This window comes from Pan paniscus, chromosome 4 (assembly GCF_029289425.2).
Source record: "Pan paniscus chromosome 4, NHGRI_mPanPan1-v2.0_pri, whole genome shotgun sequence".
In the NCBI taxonomy this organism is placed as follows: Eukaryota; Metazoa; Chordata; class Mammalia; order Primates; family Hominidae; genus Pan; species Pan paniscus.
In genome coordinates, this window is record NC_073253.2 from 58,428,903 (window position 1) to 58,450,220 (window position 21,318).

Below are 21,318 nucleotides of genomic sequence, written 5' to 3' on the forward strand. Positions count from 1 at the left end.
TCTGTTGCCCAGGCTGGAGTGCAGTGGTGTAATCTCAGCTCACTACAACCGCCACTTCCGGGGTTCAAGTGATTTCCCTGCCTCAGCCTCCCAAATAGCTGGGATTACAGGCACCTGCCACCACGCCTGGCTAATTTTTGTATTTTTAGTAGAGACGGGATTTCACCATGTTGGCCAGGCTGGTCTCAAACTCCTGACCTCAGGTGATCCACCCACCTCGGCCTCCCAAATTGCTGGGATTATAGGCTTGAGCTGCATCGCCTGACCAGCTTGCTTTCTTAAAAAATATTCTGATTGCTGAAGTTTCTTTTTTTCTTTTGTATTTTTTCAAGGAGTTTTGCTCTTGTTGCCTAGGCTGGAGTGCAATGGCACTATCTTGGCTCACTGCAACCTTCGCCTCCCAGATTCAAACGATTCTCCTGCCTCAACCTCCTGAGTAACTTGGATTACAGGCTGCCACCTGCCACCACGCCCAGCTAATTTTTGTATTTTTAGTAGAGTGGCTCAGCCTGTAATCCCAGCACTTTGGGAAGCCGAGGTGGACGGATCACGAGGAGATTGAGACCATCCTGGCTAACATGGTGAAACCCCGTCTCTACTAAAAATAAAAATAAAAAAAAATTAGCTGGGCGTGGTAGCCGGCGCCTGTAGTCCCAGCTACTCTGGAGGCTGAGGCAGAAGAATGGCGTCAACCCTGGAGGTGGAGCTTGCAGTGAGCAGAGATCACGCCACTGCACTCCAGCCTGGGCGACACAGCTAGACTCCATCTCAAAAAAAAAAAACAAAAAAAAACTCAACACGTGTTAGATCGCTAAAGTCTAAAGAGCCCAGAAAAGAAAATAAATATCATTAGTAATATTCTCACCATCATCCAAAGATTACCCCTTTTAACAGTTTGGTTGCTTATCTTTCCAGTGCTTTTTAATGTCCATACACCCACATTTTTTTTAAACCCATGCTTTAAAAGAAAAAAAAACTTGTGATATTACTGCATGTATACATATATTTTGTAATTTTCAATATAATTGTCTCTGAAATTTTAATGGTTATATGGTATTTCACTGTATGTATTTGGTAGAAGTCACTTTGCCCCCATTTTTGGATATTTAGGTTATTTGCAATTGTGCTATTATGCTGTGTACAACGTCCTTGTGGAAACTTTGGCAAACCTTGGTTTGTCCATCTCAAACTCTCTCACTGTACTCTGTCCTTTTCAGCCTGCTTCTCTCTCTTTTCCAGTAACTCCTTTAACAACAAGATCAGATCAGGTGGACAGATTATTCTTCAAACAATTTACTATTAGGCAACGAATATGCTGGTTTCTGTGAATTCTGGGATTAAAGAGATACATAGACACATTTTATTTGCAGAGATAAAGAATTACAATAATAAACTAAGTGTTGTGATAGGTTTATATATGTATAAGGTCCATGGGGGCTCGGAAAGAGAGCAGGGGTTGTGAGGGCAGTAGGCAGGGAAGAAAGATCAGGGAGTAAGCATTTATTAATCCTCTTAATGTGCCAGGCACTAAGTTAGGCACATTACTAGGCTCTTAGTTTGCAGCAGTTCTGGGAGGTACGTACACAGTATTATTCTTACTTACCAGATGAGGAAACTGAGCTCAGACAGGTAAGTAATTTGCCCAAGCTCCCACAAGTAGTAACTGGGAGAAAGCCAGAAGTAAACCCAGCCAGATATACTTGACTACCCAACTCTGTCCAGTACTCCACCCTGGCACACCAAAGGATTGGTTCCACCAGTAGCTGAATGGAAGCTAGAATGGCAAGTAGGCATTAGCTAGGTGGAGGGGGTGGGGTCATTGCGTAGAGCATGTCAAGAGGTTTGAAATAGGTATGAGGAGTAGGTGAGATGAGGCTTAAGCTAACATTTGATTGTTGTGTTTTAAAAATGTATGTATAGTAAGATTGACTCATTTAGTGTACAGTTCTGTGAATTCAGATAATATGGAATTTAGTCCTGTAACCAGATACAATCAAGATACTGAATTGGTCTGTTACCTCCCTGAGTGCCCTCATTCTTCTTCTTTGTAGTCAGCTCCTCCCACCAGCCTTGACTTTTGGCAAACAGTGATGTGTTCTCTATCCTATATGTCATATAAATGGAATGTCATATAATGTCATATAAATGGAATCATAAAGGCTATATAGTATGTAGCCATTTGAGTCTAGTCTCTTTCACATAGCATAATGCGTCTTTGATTATGCCAAGTACTGTGATGTAAATGTTACTGTACAGTTTTGCTGTAGGTTTTTGTCCCTTTCTAAATGTGCTTATATCACTTCTAACCCTAGTTCCATGTAAACAGAATGTTTTTTGGCAAAGAAGTTATTAAGTTATAGCTTCAAATACCATGGAAGCCCTAAATAGTTTCCCGATAAGTGGCCAGGAGAAAGTACAATTGAAAAAAATGAGCTGTCTCTCCCAGTACCCTTTACCTCAGTTATCTCCTTGCTTTTGACATATAAAAATCACGTGGATGGTTTACTACTGATTGTGACCTTTGCCATCTTAAAAGGGAAGAGAAAGAAAGCGCACAGCTGTACCATGAGGGAGTGGAAGGAATTAATGTTGTTCTTGGCCAGTTGGCACTGTTTTCTTGTGCCTTTCTGGGAAGGGAACAACAGGTGAGAAGGTTTGCTTTTTGTTTTTGTTAGTGTATAAATAAATAGGTTAACTTGTTTTTTATTTGTGTGGAAATGTGAGAGTCCATAGTGAAGTAACCTGCCCTGATAGCTCGTGATTTTTTAAAAGCTCATTAAATATATACACAAATTTATTTTAAGTGTCTTAATGAACTAAGCTACTCCAAGGTTGAGGATATTGTAGGCAATTACTGACGTAAAACTACAAATGTAAAAACCATCTTTGGTAAGTGTCACTTATATCCTATATCCCAACTGCTTTTTCTCCCTTTTATCCTAATTTTAAAATAAAAAAATAACGAAGTACTTTTTATAATAAAACCATGTCAGCCACAGAGAGATGGTGACTGTAAGCTAAGTGATCAGAATGTAGGTGCCTCTAAAAGTTGAGGGTGCACAGTTCTTTGAATTCTTGCCTGTTAACACTTTTCATAACATCTCTGTGAATCACACTCAAATATACTGTACAGTGCTATCACTGATACCTCTCACCTGCCACCAGGCTCTGCCCCTTCCCTACCAATACCTTGCACAAATTCATTGTCCTGAAGCACAGCTTTCTTTCTCAAGAACCAGTGTTGATTTTTCATTTCTTATTGAAACATACACAAATTGTTTACCTGAAATTGAAAACCTTCATGCTGTAGTTTTGCTTTGCCCATTCACATTTATTTCTCTTTGTTACTCATTCCCTTCTACGTTACTTTAGTGAAATCATCCTGTTTTTTAGTTGTCTAATAGCAGATTGAGTTCAGTTACCAATTTTTAAATTCAGTTCTAATTCCATTTCCCATTGTAGTTGTTTTGACTAGTTTTTTTCTACTCTATTAAAAGCTCTAGTTGTTCTCTGCTCTCCTCACTTATCTGACTCTGAAATCTTCTAAATGGTACCCACTTTATTTAGAACGTTTTAGGGTCAAATAAGTACAGGTTGGAATCCTGAGTGCACCACTTAACTATTGAGGCTGACAGCCAGTGTACACCTGGATCTTCCCTTCCCCTGCCCCATGACTCTTCATTGTCTTAGTCCCTTCTATGGACCTCCCTATGATACCTCAGCTAAAAGTTTAAGCAGAACCCAGCTCCTCTAGCACCAGCTAGTGTCTGTTCTGAGTGGCCGATGCTGGTACAAGTATGAGTTATTAAGTATTTTTAATTTCACCCTGTTTATTATATGTATGATTTTAATTAAGTTACTTGTCCTTTCTGAGCCACTCCCAGATCTTTAAAATGGGGATAATAATACCTGTTTTGCAGGATGACTGTTCATTCATCAAATATTTGTTGAAGGCCTGCCTTGTTCTAGGCAATGACTTAAGTACTTGGGATATATTGGTGAACAAAACAGAAATGTCTGTGCCTTCTTGGATCATGTGTTTTAGAATTATGAGAATTAAATGAAAATAAATATTCAATACGGTGCCAGACACATAGAGGTGCCCACAGTGTCTTATCTCACTTTCTTCCTGCTTGCCATACCTTTTCCATCAGGGCCAAAGAGAATGGGAAGTGGGAAGAAATAAACTTCATATTTCATTTGTATAGCTGTGGAGAGTAGCAGGCCCTGGGTCCCTTTGGGGAGGTCTTGCGAACCGGGCATGGCCTTCTGTCAAAAATTATTAGACCAGGCATGGTGGCTCATGACTGTAATCCTAGCACTTTGGGAGGCTGAGGCAGGAGGATTGCTTGAGGCCAGGAGTTTGAGACCAGCATAGCCAACATGGCGAAACCCCATCTCTAATAAAAATATAAAAATTAGCCAGGCATGGTGGCACATGCCTGAAATCCCAGGTCTCCAGGAGGCTGAGGCATGAGAATTGCTTGAACCTGGGAGGTGGAGGTTGCAGTGAGTTGAGATTGTGCCATTGCACTCCAACCTGGGCAACAGAGTGAGACTCTTGTCTCAAAAAAAAAAAAAAAAGTTTTCAGTGATCAGTGTGCAGATATAGGTGGATTAAAAAAATCATCAGTGACCTTTTATCTGTACTTTGTTCTTTTACTACTCAATGAGACTGAGAGCCTGTTGGATTCACTAAGACCAGGTGAACCCAGAGGGCTCTCGGTCTCATTGACTCAATTGGGTTTGAATCCCAATTCTGCAGCCTACGTGGCTTTGGGCAGGTTTCCTCATTTTCAAAATGATACAATAATATTTACCTTTTAAACTTATTGAAGGATTGGAAAGCTGTAACACCTAGCATGCTGTCGTGGCATAAGGTGGGGGTTAAGTAAAAAGTAGCTACTATTAACATTTTTGAAAAGTGCTCCTTCATTTTCCCTGCTCCCTTTCATACTCTTCATCCTACTTTCCTGGTAGTTCATTTCTTCTTAGTTGGCTGTTGACTTTCTCTTTTCTTTCCAAGATTATGGCTCATGCCACTTTTTCCGAGCAATCTTAAAGTCTCATGGCTTCAGCTATTTCCTTTATAACTGATAATTCCAGATATTCATCTTCAGTCTGTATTCTTTTCTGAGTGCCAGATATGAATGTCTAGGTGTGTGCTAGACATGAAACATGTGCCAAATGATCAGGAATGATAATCAGGATGGAGTCTGTATACTTGACCTACAGAGGAAACAAGCTGTCTTATCTGGCAAACTTTTTAGTTTTGCTTATTAAGTTGGTAAAATTTTGAATGACTTTCTTTACTCTTGGACATCTAATGATCTTTTGTAAAGAAGGGGAAGAGAACCCTTTCTGTTCAGAAATAACACACAACTTGATGAGTAGGAGAATTTTTCATGTGATTCTGGAAAGAATTTGCAACACCTGTTTCCAAAGAAAGCAAGAAATATATTCCATATTTTTCTCCCCAAAATGTATTTTGTCCAAACTGAATTGGACACAGAGAACATTCCTTAAGTTTGGAATAAATAAACTTTCTGAAAACTGCTCAGGTAACAAAGTAGTAAAGAGCCAAAAAAAATTTTATTTACTTCTAACCTTTGACTACTAAAAGGAGAAAATGAAAGGGTTCATGGAAGCAAACTTCACAAAAGTAACTGTAGACTTAACTTGTCAGATCCAAATATACATGTAGAAAAATGTACAAACATGGTTAAATTTACATATGCCGGAATTTTGGGGGGAATGGAATGTGCTTCTTACATATTAGTTTTATTTATTACCTTTTTGGTAAAAAATCAGCTCCTAGAAGCAACTCCCACACTGTTTATTTTTCTTATACATTTTGCTGAGGTTTCAACATTTCTCTTCCATAGTTTGCAGCAGGATGGCTACTTAACCAAATTTAATAGGGTTAAGATTTATTGTGTGTATCACATAGAGACCCTGGAAGTTAGGCTCCTTTCCTAAGAGAGAGGCTGTGTAATGTGGTGAAAAGAAGAGAAATTTTTTGTTAAAGTTTTGGTTTCCCTGCTTACCAACTGTGTAATACTGGATTATCTGCCTTAGTATACACTCAAGTGCTGTGCACTTGGGTGAGTTACTTAGTGTCTCTGAGTTTGATGAAATTTAGCCCAGAGATACAATTAGTGCCTTTTTTTTTTTTTTAGTAATTTGCTGTATTTGTGTCTTCTTTTATATTCTTAAGCTAAAGTAGGACTGACCATTTCATCAGCCTGTTTAAAAAAAGGCATTTGGTTTTGTTGATAGTCTTTTCCTTTATTTTTCATTTCTTTAATTTCTGTTCTATATTGCTTTTAGTTTCTTGAGCTTTTAAAAATAAGGTTTTTGTTTTGTTTTGTTTTGTTTTGAGACAGAGTCTTGCTCTGTTGCCTACGCTGGAGTGCAGTGGTGTGATCTCAGCTCACTGCAACCTCTGCCTCCCAGGTTCAAGCGATTCTCCTGCCTCAGCTTCCAGAGTAGCTGGGAGCACAGGCATGCGCCATCATGCCTGGCTAATTTTTGTGATTTTAGTAGAGATGGAGTTTTGCCATGTTGGCCAGGCTGGTCTTGAACACCTGACCTCAAGTGATCCGGCCACCTCAGCCTCCCAAAGTGTTAGGATTACAGGCGTGAGCCACTGCACCAGCCAGTTTTATTAATTTCTAATGCAGGAATTTAAGGGTTTACAATTTTCATGTGTGGTATTTTAGCTGTATCCTTTAAGTTTCGACTTGTGGTATTTTCCTTGTTCACTTTTAACTATTTTGTCATTTACCTTTTGACTTTTCTTGACCTGTGACTCATTGACTCTTAAGTTTTCAAACATAGATATTTTGGGGAGACCTTTTTTTTTCTCCGTTACAGAATTGTTAAGATTAGAGATAATATGTAGGCAAATATCAGGCAAATAGTAGATACTCAATAAATGTTTTCATTTTTCCTTAAAGAAATAAACCTCTGCTATTTGTTTTTTTTTTTGCGTGTGTATAGATGTGTAGAGATGGGAGTCTCCTTATGTTGTTCAGGCTGGTCTTGAACTCCTGGCCTCAAGTGATCCTCCTGCCTTGGCCTTCCAAAGTGTTGGGATTACAGGTGTGAGCCACTGCAACTGGCCTAACGTCTACTTTTGAAATGAGAATGGGAAATACACAATTGCCAATAAGTGTAAATAATACTAAAAGTGACTTTAGTTCTGCATGATAGCCAATTGAGTAGATGAAGTATAGAAAATATAGGGGGATGATAAGAAGAGGGTAAAATTGGGAGGAGGTAAGGGAGAGAAGGAAATTTAGCCCTTCCAAATTCTTTCTCTAGAATTTAGAGAGGATGGCTCACACCTGTAATTCTAGCACTTTGGGAGGCCAAGGCGGATGCATCACTTGCGACCAGGAGTTTGAGACCAGCCTGGGCAACATGGCAAAATCCTGTCTCTACGTAAAATACAAAAATTAGCCGGGCGTGGTGATGTGCACCTATAGTTCAAGCTACTCAGAAGGCTATGGTGGGAGGATTACCTGAGCTTCAGAGGTTGAGGCTGTGGTGAGCCATGTTGGTGTCACTGCACTCAAGCCTGGGTGACAGAGTGAGACACTCTCAAAAAAAAAAAAAAAAAAAAGGAAAGTTAGGGAAAAAAGTGGAAATATCAAGTGTTAATTCCAGTCTTCTGTGAAGTCATATTCTGCTGAACAGTTTAGTCTGTGGGCTTCTACATACTAATTATTTTAGATTATATTTCTTACACTTTAGTAATAGAAGTGTCCTTAGATGACCTTTAGTGTGTATGTGTATGTGTATGTAGGTGCATGTTGCCCTGCATGGCAACAAAAATTTTGTTTTTGGGGAAAGGGTCCCTAGTTTCATTAGTCTTTTTTTTTTTTTTTTTTTGGAGATGGAGTCTTGCTCTGTCTCCCAGACTGGAGTGGAGTGGCACAATCTCGGCGCACTGCAACCTCCATCTCCTGGGTTCAAGCGCTTCTCCTCCTGCCTCAGCCTCCCAAGTAGCTGGGACAACAGGCGTGCACCACCATCCCCGGCTTTTTTTTTTTTTCGATACAGAGTCTCTGTCGCCCAGGCTGGAGTGCAGTAGGGCACTGTCTGCTCACTGCAACCTCCGCCTCCTGGGTTCAAGCAATTCTCTGCCTCAGCCTATTAAGTTGCTGGGATTACAGGTGCCTGGTACCACACCCGGCTAATTTTTGTATTATTAGTAGAGACGGGGTTTCACCATCTTGGCCAGCCTGGTCTTAAACTCCTGACCTCCTGATCCACCCACCTCAGCCTCCCAAAGTGCTGGGATTATAGGCGTGAGCCATCACGTCCGGCCTAATTTTTGTGTTTTTAAACAAAATTGCCTGATCTCAGGCAATCCACCCACCTCTCAAAGTGCTGAGATGACAGGTGTGAGCCACCGCACCCGTTCCATTAGTCTTAAGGAGGTCCATAATCCCCAAGAAATTAAGAACCACCCCTCCCTCCCTCCCTCCTCTCCCCTTCCTCCCCCCTCTCCCCTTTCTCCCCCCTCTACTTCCTCCCCCCTCTACTTCTTCCCCTGCCCCCTCTCCTCCCCTCCTCTCTCCCCTCCCCTTCATCCCCTCCTCCCTCCCCTCCCCTTCCTCCCCTTCCTCTCCTTCGTTTTGAGACAGCCTCTCTCTGTTGCCCAGGCTGGAGTGCAGTGGCGCGACCTCTGCTCACTGCAACCTCCACCTCCTGGGTTCAAGCAATTCTGCTTCAGCCTCCTGAGTAGCTGGGATTACAGGTGCACATGCTACCATGCCAGACTAATTTTTGTATTTTTTTAGCAGAGATGGGGTTTTACCATGTTGGCCAGTTTGGTCTTGAGCTCCTGACTTCAGGTGATCTGCCTGCCTCGGCCTCCCAAAGTGCTGAGATTACAGGCATGAACTACCGCACCCAGCCAAGAAACAACATTTTAGACTTCATTAGTTGAGATAAATTGAGAAGCTTAACAGGAAGTAATTTATTTTTTCCTGCTCTAATAGTAATGACTACTTCCCACTTGAGTGAGATTTGGTGTTCCTTATAATTCCTCACATTACAGCCAGATGACCAGGCAATATACTAAGATCAGGATTTGACTTTTAATGTAGTGCAACTTAAAACTACTGAACATGATATGTTATAAGCATAAATATTGTAATACCTGGTATGAATTACAAAACTGTAAATGCCTTTGATTAGTAAAGTTTTGATACAGCTAAGCCAAGCATTTTTGGCCTCACCTGAGGGTAGGAACAGTTCTGGGAGTAAGAGGAAGCAGTTGGTAGCTGCAGTGGAGATGCGATACTGTAAAAGGCAGCTTTGGACAGCCAGAAGACAAGAAGACACTGTTGGGTTAGAGATGAAAGGTTTTACCCCAGGACAAAAGAATAGGGAAGACCTGAGGCTGGTGAGAGAGGTAGGAGGGTACCCAGTCATACTTGACTGGCCCTCTTGCTTCCCTTTACATGAAGGCGTCATTGCCTGAAAAGAGAAGCTAGCTCAGGATTCTAAAATTTGAAGGATGAAGCAGTGATAGGTTCTTCAGAGGAAGCAGCTAAATGTATGCACGTGGGGGAGTTTTTTTTTCTGAGCACTGGCTCACAATAAAACCTGTGTTTACTCGAGTACTTTATAATTATTCCCTCTTATGTTTCTGGAATCAAAATTAGTGCCTTGTGTTAATATGTTTTGGAAATTTAATGCTCAACCTGTCAGTTTATTTTTAACCCCCTAGATCTGCATTATCCAGCATGAGATCCATTAGCTGCATATAGCAATTTAAAATTAAATTAATTAAAATTTAATACAATTGAAAGTTCAGTCCTTCAGTCACACTAGCCATATATCAAGAGCTCTGTAGCCTCATGTGACTAGTAGCTACTGCACTGGACAACACATTGTATTGGACATTTTTTTTTTTTATTTTGAGACGGAGTCTCACTCTTGTCACTAGGCTGGAGTGCAGTGGCACGATCTCGGCTCACTGCAACCTCCACCTCCTGGGTTCAGGTGATTCTCCTGCCTCAGCCTTCCGAGTAGCTGGGACTACAGGTGTGCGCCACCATGCCTGGCTAATTTTTGTCTTTTTCATAGAGACGGGGTTTCACCGTGTTGGCCAGGATGGTCTCGATCTCTTGACCTCGTGATCTGCCTGCCTCGGCCTCCCTAAGTGCTGGGATTACAGGCATGAGCCACCACGCCCAGCCTGGACATTTCTTTTATCACAGAAAATTTTATTGGCTAGCACTGCCCTAGATAAAATTATGTATTTTCTTTCCTTTTTCTCCCATCAGACTAAAGCTGTTTTATATTAATGCGTAATTAACTTTGATATTTGAAAGTAAAAAACTTGAAAGGCTTACTAGAGTAATATTCTTTTGCTTTTTACATAATTAAAAAGACAGTGCCACTCTTTTATAATGATCTGCCTGAGTGCCATTATTTTATAAGATTTTTCAAGAAGTGGTGACTAAATCAAAGCACTGTTATGGCTTGTATTTATCCCCTTCTACTGAACTCTTGAGTCTCAAGGTTATTTCTACTCTCTCTGTAAGCATGTCTGGAAGGGCCCAAAATGTTATAACAAAATTTCCAATTTAAAAAGTTAGTGGCGGGGCACAGTGGCTCACGCCTGTAATCCCAGCACTTTGGGAGGCTGAGGGGGGTGGATCACCTGAGGTCAGGAGTTCCAGACCAGCCTGGCCAACATGGAGAAACTCTGTCTCTGCTAAAAATACAAAATTAGCCAGGTTTGGTAGTGCATTCTTGTAATCCCAGCTCCTCAGGAGGCTGAGGCAGGAGAATTGCTTGAACCCAGGAGTTAGAGTTGGCAGTGAGCCAAGATCACGCCATTGCACTCCAGCCTGGGCAACAAAAGCGAAACTCTGTCTCAAAAAATAAATAAATAAATTAGCGTTGTTTCGTACATTTTTAAGGAAATCATCATAGATCTCTAAAGTTGCAAGAGAGGGAAAATCGCCAAAAGTAATTATTTTGCTGTAGGGCTACTTCTCTGAGAACCTATCAATTAGGCATAAAGGCTATAGGTTAGTTTTTACTGCTTTGTGTTTTTTTGTTTATTTGTTTGTTTGTTTTTTTTGAGACGGAGTCTTGCTTTTGTCGTCCAGGCTGGAGTGCAATGGCATGATCTCAGCTCACTGCAACCTCTGCCTCCTGGGTTCAAGTGATTGTTCTGTCAAAGCCTCCTGAGTAGCTGGGATTACAGGCATCCGCCTCTGTGCCCAGCTAATTTTTGTATTTTTAGTAGAGATGGGGTTTTGCCATGTTGGCCAGGCTGGTCTCAAACTCCTGACGTTGTGATCCGCCCGCCTCGGCCTCCCAACGTGCTGGGGTTACAGGGGTGAGCCACCATGCCTGGCCTGCTTTGTGTTTTAACAGAGTAAGAAAATAGACTTTTCCTTTGCTCTAGTTTCAATCTTCTTAATATAGGTAGGACTTTTTCAGATAAATTGTATGATTAATTTCAGGAAAAGGATAGTATGGATGATTTCAGGTAAGTTATAGGCATAATTTCAAGAAACAAAAAATGTTTTTATTGTGATAGAGCATCTCAAACACCTTTAGAATCTACCTCTTTTTCCTGTTCCCCCTGTTATTTCTTTGTTTCAGGCCCTTAACATCTCTCATATACACTGGTATTTCTTGCCTCTGGCCTTGCCGTCTATTCTGTCTTCACACTGCTTTTTTCTTTACACAGCTCTTTTCACAGCCCCCTCAGTTAGAGTACAGATTGGATTGTGTGTCTCCCTGCTACCTGCAGAATAAAACTTCAAATGTGATGATTTTGGTCTTTTGTTTTATTATAAAATATTCAAACATGGAAGTATATACAGTAGAAAATAAGTTTTCTCCCTGATTTGATTTGTATTAGTACCATCTCTGCTATTTAACCCCCACTGTTAAATTTGACTGGCTTAAAAAAAAATACCATCTCTGAAGTAACTACTTAGAAGTTGGTCATATGTTTTTCCAGACTTCCCAATGTTTATTTATATATAAACATAAATAATTTTAGGCCAGGCGTGGTGGCTCACGCCTGTAATCCCGAGACTTTGGGAGGCCGAGGCAGGGGGTTCATGAGGTCAGGAGATCAAGACCATCCTGGCTAACATGGTGAAACCCCGTTTCTACTAAAAATACAAAAAATTAGCTGGGCGTGGTGGCGGGCGCCTGTAGTCCCAGCTACTCAGGAGGCTGAGGTAGGAGAATGGTGTGAACCCGGGAAGTGGAGCTTGTAGTGAGCCGAGATTGCGCCACTGCATTCCAGCCTGGGTGACAGAGCGAGACTCTGTCTCAAAAAAAAAAAAAAAAAATTTTTAGAGAAATCAAATTATACCATATATGATGTTTTTACTTATTTTGCTTGGTTTTATGATCTATACTCATTGATTATATTTTTTTGTTTTAATTTTTAATTTTTCCATATTTTATGGTAGGATGTCTGAAATATAAATATATTCTTATATCTCATATCTGAGATATAAATATATATGTGAAATATAAATATATTCTACCGGATTTTATGGTAGGATATTTGAAATATATATTCTTTTATGGTATTCCTATAAGAATATATTTCAGGTATATATGCAAGTACCTTAGCATTGTGGTGACTTATAATAGGTGGTCAGTCAATGTTTGTTTCCATTCTTGGACATATATGAGAAGGGCCATATAAGATTATTAACTATTTATTTATTTATTTTTTTGAGTAGTGAAACTCTAAAGACTCACAGTCTGAGGACTCATGGAGTTGTTCACATCCATGAACAACAATGTTATGAATCTTAGTTATAAAGCAAACCTTTCTCTGGAGCATGTTTGTGTTTTCTCATTTAGGTTTATAAATTGCTCTGAGACTAGCAGGATTGCTGTTTAAGAGTCTTGTGAGGTAGGCTGCCCGATTATTTTAGGTGCTTCCAGTAAGAGCAGATATTTTTTTACTGGTGAATAAGAGACCACATTATAATTTGTCCTTTTTACTGAGAGTGCATAGTATATTGTATACTGTAAACTTGTATAGTATGTGAAAACTTTTTACATGGGAATCTTGGAACAAAGTCATAGATGTCTAACTCGTTTGCTAACTCTGAGGATGTGGAGGATGGATATGGACATAGGAAGTTCAACATGTGTATCATGGAGTGGGATATGTAGGTGTGTAATCTATGATACAGTTTCAGATCTGAGAGTTTCTAGTGGTTCTAGAGAAGAGAACAGGATGGATCTGGAGCTGTTGTTAATTATTTGTAAAGTCCTATTTTGAAGTGTGATTGCTTTTTACTCTTCAGCATCTCCTTTGGAAATCTTATCCCTCTACTTTCCTGCAGGGAGTTTGTTTTGGGTGGATCAGTAAAGAGGATGCAATTGGGGCCTCAACTTCTTTTCTCATTGAGGAAAGAGTGAGGGGTGCTGCTGAGAGAAGTGCTTCTACAGTAGCCATATTTGAAGGTTTGCTTAGAGGTAATGCTGGAGCGTACACAAATTGCCTTCAAGATTCCAGTAGTTTGTGATTTACAAATTTGTTTGAGCAGTTAACATGGGTATATTCAGTTTGTTTATCTTTGTTAGCAGTTTGTGTTCCCAATGGAAAACAGCGTGAGAAAGAGTTGCTAGAGTATAGAATTGTAAGTGCTTCCCTAGCGTGTTCTTGGACTTCAGATTGTTCACCTTTTTTTTTTTTGTCCCTTCTTGGTTTGTTTGTTTGAACTTGAGCCCTTTGGTGTGACAAGTCACATACAGCTTTTCAGGATCTAAGTTTATGGTTACATAAGATTATTGTTTATATGTTTCAGAAGCTTTGCTCACTTGTTCATTCATTTCATAAATATTCCTTGAAATGCTTACTGTAAGCAAGATTATGCAGGGCATGTTATTAGGTGGTAATTAGGGAAAGGGAAAAATGGAAATTATATTTTGCAGATACAACAAAGGCTGAAGAGGTGTGTGTGTGTGTGTGTTTTAGATACACACACATCTATATGTACACAGAGACATGATCCACAGTTGTGTAGGAATAACTTCCTAAACATCTTTAGGATCTACCTCTTTTTCCTGTTCCCACTGTTATTTCTTTGTTTCAGGCCCTTAACATCTCTAATATACACTAGTATTTCTGTCTTCACACTGTTTTTTTTCTTTACACAGCTCTTTTCACAGCCCCTCCATTAGCACACAGATTGGAATTGTGTCTCCTTGTTACCCACAGAATAAAACCCAATGTTCTTAATATGTAGTCTTAATATAGACTCTATAAATAGCCCCTTTATTAATCTCTCTTGAATTACTCACTTTTAGGTTTCAGCTCCCTACTGAGACCCCAACTGGCTTTACCTTCTGTTCCCTCCTGGTTCTGCTTATCTTCCATTGCCCCTGTGGACCTGCTTTCTGTCATTGCCTTCCCTGCCCTCAGTCTCAGGAGCCTGAGACTGGCTTCTAGATGGGTTTGGACAATGGATAGCACTGTCAGGAGGAGAGTAGAGTTGCTGTGTTTATTTTCCTGGTTTCCTCCTGCAAGATCATGTCATGTTGGCTCTCCCAGAGGCCATGGCTCATATCATGGGGCCCTCTTTGTCTTTTCAAGTCTGTAGATGATAGCAGCTTCAGGAGGTTGCACTATCTTTTGACTGTGCCCACACCCTTCACACCTCGTAAATAGTCCCTTTCTTAAACTCTCCTTAAATTACCCAGTTTGGGGGTGCTATCTGTTTCCTGCTGGGATCCTGATGGCTATGTTGCCCAAACCTAAATGTCAGTCATGCTTGCAGTTACAGCTGTGTTATTTTCCTGTAGTACTGATTTCCCTCTTTTATTAAAAGTTCTGTGGTGGCTGGGCATGGTGGTTTATATGTGTAATCCCAGCACTTTGGGAGGCCGAGGCAGGAGGATTGCTTGAGTCCAGGAGTTTGAGACCAGCCTAGGAAACATAGTGAGACTTTGTCCCTACCAAAAAAAAAAAAAAAAATTAGCCAGGAATGGTAGCACAGGCCTGTAGTCACAGCTACTTGGGAGGCTGAGGTGAGAGGATTGCCTGAGCCCAAGAGTTCAAGGTTACAATGAACTATGATCCTACCACTGGACTCCACCCTAGGTGACAGAGTAAGACCCAGTCTCTTAAAAAAAAATTTCTTTGAGGTCTTTTTCATTCTTCACCTCTTTTAGTCTTTTTTCCTTTCTTCTTTCTTGGTGTTGCAGCTGCCATATTATGGCAGTGGAAATGTTTGAATGAATAAGGAGGGGATGGACATCTGAGTTTCCCTGTTGTATAGCATAATATTCATTTAAATGTCTGAAATGAGATCTTTAGAGAAAATTGAGGGAGTGAGTACATGAATCAGTGTAGTCACTTTAATAACTTGATTTTTATTTCATTGTTTTCAAAATAAATGTAGTACTTTTTCTTTACCTTCTACATATTAGGGATTAACATTGATTTACTTTAGTCTTTCTCTTTGTAAAATGCATTTTAGATTTATTCCATTGGAATATTTTGTAATAGCACATATTTGAGGAAGTATGTATGACATATATTTAATAAAATGGAAGAGGTTTCAATTATCACTGAATTGAGGAGAATATGGGAACATCTGTTTACATCTATCCAGGTATTCATGTGTCTGTTTTCCTCAACATATCATAGGAGTAGTGCACTAAGAGCAGACATACATGCCTAACAGTTGTGTTTAGCAAGATCAAAATATGTATGTGGTACTGTCACCCATGGCCCTGATAGGAAACAGATGGCATATTCAAGCTGGATAATTTGAAGAGGATTAAATGAAACAAGTATTCACAAATAGGTGGGCAGAGTTTAGAAAATCAACAAGAGATATTGTAGTATCTTGGGCTAGCAACAGAGAGGATGGGAATATTGCCCCATAGACCTGAAGTGCAAAGAGAAGGAGTGCTACCTCAAAAAGAGAGCTGTGTGGAGAAGGCTGCCTGATAGCAGCGGTAGTCCCAGGTAGAGGGTGAGCCACCACACCCGGCGGTTATTACATAGTTTTAAAAGTGACTCCTCTTAAGGAAATTTTAATTAAGAGAAAAATATCCTAGAACTATGATTAGGGTCAAAACAGTATCTATGTTCTTTAGGTATTAAGGAAAAAGTGTATCTGTCCTAAGAAAGTGTTTATAAGGAGAAGAGTCTTCCTAGAACACTAACTTTAACACAGAACTCTCATCACTACTCTAAAAAATTAACATTAAAAATAATCTTGGCCAGGTGTGGTGGCTCATGTCTGTAATCCCAGCACTTTGGGAGGCCGAGGCAGGTGGATCACTTGAGGGCAGGAGTTCAAGATGAGCCTGGCCAACATGGTGAAAACCCGTCTTTACTGAAACTACAAAAATTAGCGGGGCTTGGTGGCGTGTGCCTGTGGTCCCAGCTAATCAGGAGGCTGAAGTCGGAGAATCACTTGAAACTGGGAGGCAGAGGTTGCAGTGAGCCAAGATCGCACCTCTGCACTACTCCAGCCTGGGCGACAGAGCAAGACTCTGTCTCAAAACAAAAACAAAAACAAAACAAAACAAAACAAAAATGATCTCAGTAGCAGATAAAGACTATTCCATTGCTTTTTGGAATAGTGATACCTGTTTACTCTGGAGGGATGGACATGCCTCTGTGTGTGTGTGTGTGTGTGTGTGTGTGTGTGTGTGTAATACATATGAACAATAGGGGACATAATTTTGACATATTTAACTTGAAGAAAGGCATGCTTAGACAATGACAACCGGATATTGAACAATGCTCAATACTAAGTTTTTTATGAAGATACCATTGTTGTATTAGTGGAGACGGTATAATATATTCTCAGTAAAGACCTCAGTCTTTACTCAGTTCTCATGCTCCTTGATGTCTTAGCATTTGATATATTAGATTTGCCATGTACTAGATACTCTGAGCTTTGGTTTTTGTATCACAACATTGTCCTACTTCTCTATTGTTCATTCATTCTTTTGTTTAAAGAATGGCCAGACTATGCTGCTGAACAAGACAGACACAGCCCTTGCCCCTTGGAGCCTGTGAGCATCCTTTCTTCCTCTCCTATAGCCTCTTTTCATGTTTTCTCTGTGGATATTAGTCCTTAGCTAATTGCTTTGTTTCTTTTAGTCTTGATTTGCCTTCTGTAAGAACTGTTTTATTCTCCTAGCTTAAGTTGCAAATTCTAATGCCAACAACTTACACATCTTTCTCTACTTCTGATCTTTACCCTGAATTTTATTCACTTAGCCATTTAATAAATTTTTTTTTTTTTTTTTTTTTGGAGACAGAGTTTTGCTCTTGTTGCCCAGGCTGGAGTGCAATGGCGCCATCTCAGCTCACCACAACCTCTGCCTCCTGGGTTCAAGCGATTCTACTGCCTCAGCCTCCTGAGTAGCTGGGATTTTGGGCGCCCGCCACCATGCCCGGCTATTTTTTTTTTTTTTTGTATTTTTTTTAGTAGAGACAGGGTTTCGCCATGTTGGCCAGGCTGGTCTCGAACTCCTGACCTCGTGATCTGCCAGCCTTTGCCTCCCAAAGTGCTGGGATTGCAGGCGTGAGCCACTGCGCCTGGCCAATAAATTTTTGTTCAGATCTGTGTGCCTGGTACAAAGGATACAAAAATGGTAAAGGTAGCCTTTGCCCTCAGAGTTGCTGACACACACATAAAAAGTTAAAGTACAGTGTGATAGACATATGTACATGGTGCCATGGGACAGATAAGAAGGGAGTACCTGGCTTGGACTTGAAGGAGAAATGAGAGAGCAACTATCCACAGTAGAAGGCTGAGCATTTCAAATCCCTATGAAACCTAGGGTTTTGAAAACAGTATGTTTCGGCAACAGCAAGTGGTTCAGTGTGATTGGAGCCTTAAGGGGACAGTGGAAGATGAGGCTGAGCATTTAGGGAGGTGCCAGATTGCCCCAAAGGCAGTGTTCTCAATACTAAACTAATGTTCTACCACCATAAATGAGCTCCTCCTGGCAACTTCTCATTTCTATCAATGGAACTTTCGTTCTTCATATGTCCAAACCCTGAAGTGCCATCTTCAGGTCTGCCTCAGCATTTGTGATCAGTGCTCAAGTTTTGTATCATTTCTATATTCAAAACATTCTTCTGTGCATCCTATTCTGTTTCCACTATCTACACACTACTTATCACCTAATTAGTAGATAATTTCAAAACTGTAAATATTTGTGTTTCTTCTTGCTCTCTCCCCTTTTTTTTTTTTCCTGGAAGTTAATTTCTAAAATTCCTCATTTTACCATGTTGCTGACCCTGAGCAAAAGAGGACAGTGATATTTTATTTCCTACGAACTTACATCCTTTCCAAGTGTTTTAAACCCATAATCCTTTTTCTTTCTTTGGAGTTGGGAGTCTTGCTCTGCACCCATGTTGGAATGCAGTGGCATAATCATGGCTCACCGTAGCCTCGAATTCTTGGGCTCAAGTGATCCTTCTGTCTCAGCTTCCCAAGTGTCTGGACTATAGGTGTGTGCCACTATGACCAGCTTTTTTTTTTTTTTTTTTTTTTTTTGAGATGGAGTCTCGCTCTGTCGCCCAGGCTGGAGTACAGTGGCGCGATCTCAGCTCACTGCAATCTCTGCCTCCCAGGTTCAAGTGATTCTCCTGCCTCAGCCTTCCAAGTAGTTGGGACTACAGCCACTACGCCCAGCTAATTTTTTGTATTTTTAGTATAGATGGGGTTTCACTGTGTTAGCCAGGATGGTCTTGATCTCCTGACCTTGTGATCCACCCGCCTCGGCTTCCCAAAGTGCTGGGATTAGAAACATGAGCCACCTCACCCAGCCACCCAGCTAATTTTTAAAAATATTTTTTAGAGACAGGGTCTTGCTGTGTTGCCCAGAATGGTCTTGAACTTCTGGCCTCAAGTGATCCTCCCGCCTCAGCCTCCTGAGTTACTGGGATTACAGGTGTTAGTCACCATGCCTGAGTCCTATAATCTTTTAATAAACACAGAAATCTCAAGCACTGTTATTCCCATGAAAAACCATAGAATTGCAGAATTCAGAGATAATCTATAGCAAATAATACACTGTTCCATTAACTTTCAGTTTTTTCTTCTTCTTTTTTTTTTTTTTTTGAGACAGGGTCTTGTCCTGTTGCCCAGGCTGGGGTGCAGTGGTGTGAACATGGCTTACTGAAGCCTTTACCTCTTGGGCTCAAGGGATCCTCCTGCCTCACCCTCCTGAGTAGCTGGGACTACAGGCACATGCCACCATGCCCAGCCAATTAAAAAATTTCTTTTGTAGAGACGAGGTCTCAATATGTTGCCCAGGCTAGTCTTGAACTCCTGAACTTAAGGGGTCCTTCTGCCTCAGCCTTTCAACGTGTTGGGTTTATAGGTGTGACCCACCGTACTCAGCCTACTTTGAGTTCTTATCGTGAACACAACATGTATTATACTGAGTGAGGTTTTTAAAGGACAGGTTCCCCTTCTCCCAGTCATATTCTAACCTGTTAACCTAGCCAGATCACTTGTCTCCATGGGAGGCCGTATATTCCCTAACTCTGGAAGAGATAGCTTGTGTTGGAATCCTGGTTCCACCACTTCCTAGTTTCAGCAATGTTCCTCATTTCTCTAAGCTTCAACAACGTTATATGAAAAAAGCAGGTAGTGATAATACCTACTTCACAGAGGTGAGGTAAGGATTGAGTTAATCTATGTGGCCTAATTCCCAGCATGTGCAAGCATGCAATACATGTTGGCTACAAAATGCGTGTACCTTGAAAACTTCTTGCTCATTCCCTTTGTGCTCTTGTTGATGCAATTCTCATGCTTCCCTGCCTCCCTCTACCACTAAATGGTCTCCCTGTGCTCCTCCCTATTGCTTGTGTTTTACCTGTCATTTCACGTTCAACTCAGTTGCCTCTTCTTTAATAGTCTTTTCTAACTCCTCCAGTCTGTGTTGACCTCTGAATTCCTATAGGTCCTTCTATGCCATTTTAGTAATTATATTCCTATTTTTATGGCATATTTCTGCCTTTTATGGTATTTCTTCTTAACTTTACATGCAATAAAAGAGTTGTGGAATTACCATCTCAATCAAGATACAGAACAGTTTCATCATTTTCCCCAAAAAATCTACCTTGGGATTTGTTTTTAAACAATTTACTGGGTATACATTATTTTTCTACATATACAATTTAGGTTCTTGAATTTAGTAATGGTTTTATACAAATTTGTCTTCCCTAAGTATGGCTTAGTATTGCGCATATAGTGAGTGAGTTTGTATAAAACAAAGCCTAAAAGCATGGTAAATTTGAATATCTTAAGAAGCCACTAATTTAAATTATTTAACTTTGGTCTTTCAGGGTCATTTTATTTAGGTGCAAAATTTCAACTGAAAATTATTTCGGTATAACTTGTTAAAAGTGGTTTTGGAGCCTTGCCAGGGCTAATAAAACCGGGTGTTTGTTTGTCTTTGGAAAACAAAAGGCTTTTTCTTTCTATTTTTATTACTGAATATATACTTGTGGTTTCTATCATTTTCTTTCTCTCTCTTTTTCTTTCTTTTCTTTCTTTCTTTTTTTTTTTTTTTTTCCCTGAGATTGAGTCTTGCTCTGTTGGCCAGGCTGGAGTGCAGTGGCACAATCTTGACTCACTGCAACCTCTGTCCCCTGGGTTCAAGCGATTCTCCTGCTTCAGTCTGCCCAGTAGCTGGGACTACAGGTGTATACCACCATGCCTGGCTAATTTTTGTGTTTTTAGTAGAGATGGGGTTTCACCATATTGGCCAGGCTCGTCTTGAACTCTTCATGTCAAGTGATCTGCCCACCTTGGCCTCCCAAACTGCTGGGATTACAGGCATGAGCCACCTAAATTTTTACATGTTTCTTCTCCTGGATGACATTTGGTTGTTATGATATTAATTACTAAATTTATTTATGGAATTTTGCCTTTTTTCTTAAACACAGTTTAATGTAAAGCAATTCAATTAAAAATGAATTAACTACAGAATGCAAAATGGAAAACCTTCCTGTTTTCTCAGCTTTATTTTTCCATGGGCCAATTTTGCTCTCCTCCTTGTGGAAGTCTCTTTTATTGTTTATTTCTAAAATCGGAGGTCAATGCAAGTAATAGTATTTATACTTGGAAAAAGGTGGGGCTGATATGGACAAGCAAATGATGCTGCATGATTTCCTTAATCTTTGCCCTTGGGTATAATGGAGATCCATCTCCAGAGAGGGCAAAATATGGCTAGGATTTGCATCCCATTCAGTAGACTTTACTTCCTAATGAAGTGAATTGAATTTAATCATGTGTGTCTTTTTTTCCCTTC

At 40.3% G+C, this 21,318-nt stretch overlaps 2 protein-coding genes across 3 annotated transcripts in view; both read left to right on the plus strand.

The window, feature by feature from the left end:
- The window catches only part of PLPP1 (phospholipid phosphatase 1), a 110,052-nt gene that overhangs the window by 22,558 nt on the left and 66,176 nt on the right, over nucleotides 1-21,318 (plus strand). The window lies entirely within an intron of this gene.
- LOC100987409 (E3 ubiquitin-protein ligase RNF138-like) overlaps nucleotides 1-21,318 on the plus strand; it is a 42,483-nt gene extending 21,165 nt beyond the window's left edge. Inside the window, 1 exon segment of the mRNA XM_063604467.1 lies at nucleotides 1-21,318. This exon segment is cut by the window's left edge and continues 18,333 nt beyond it. The gene's annotated coding sequence lies outside the window, so the exon portion shown is untranslated.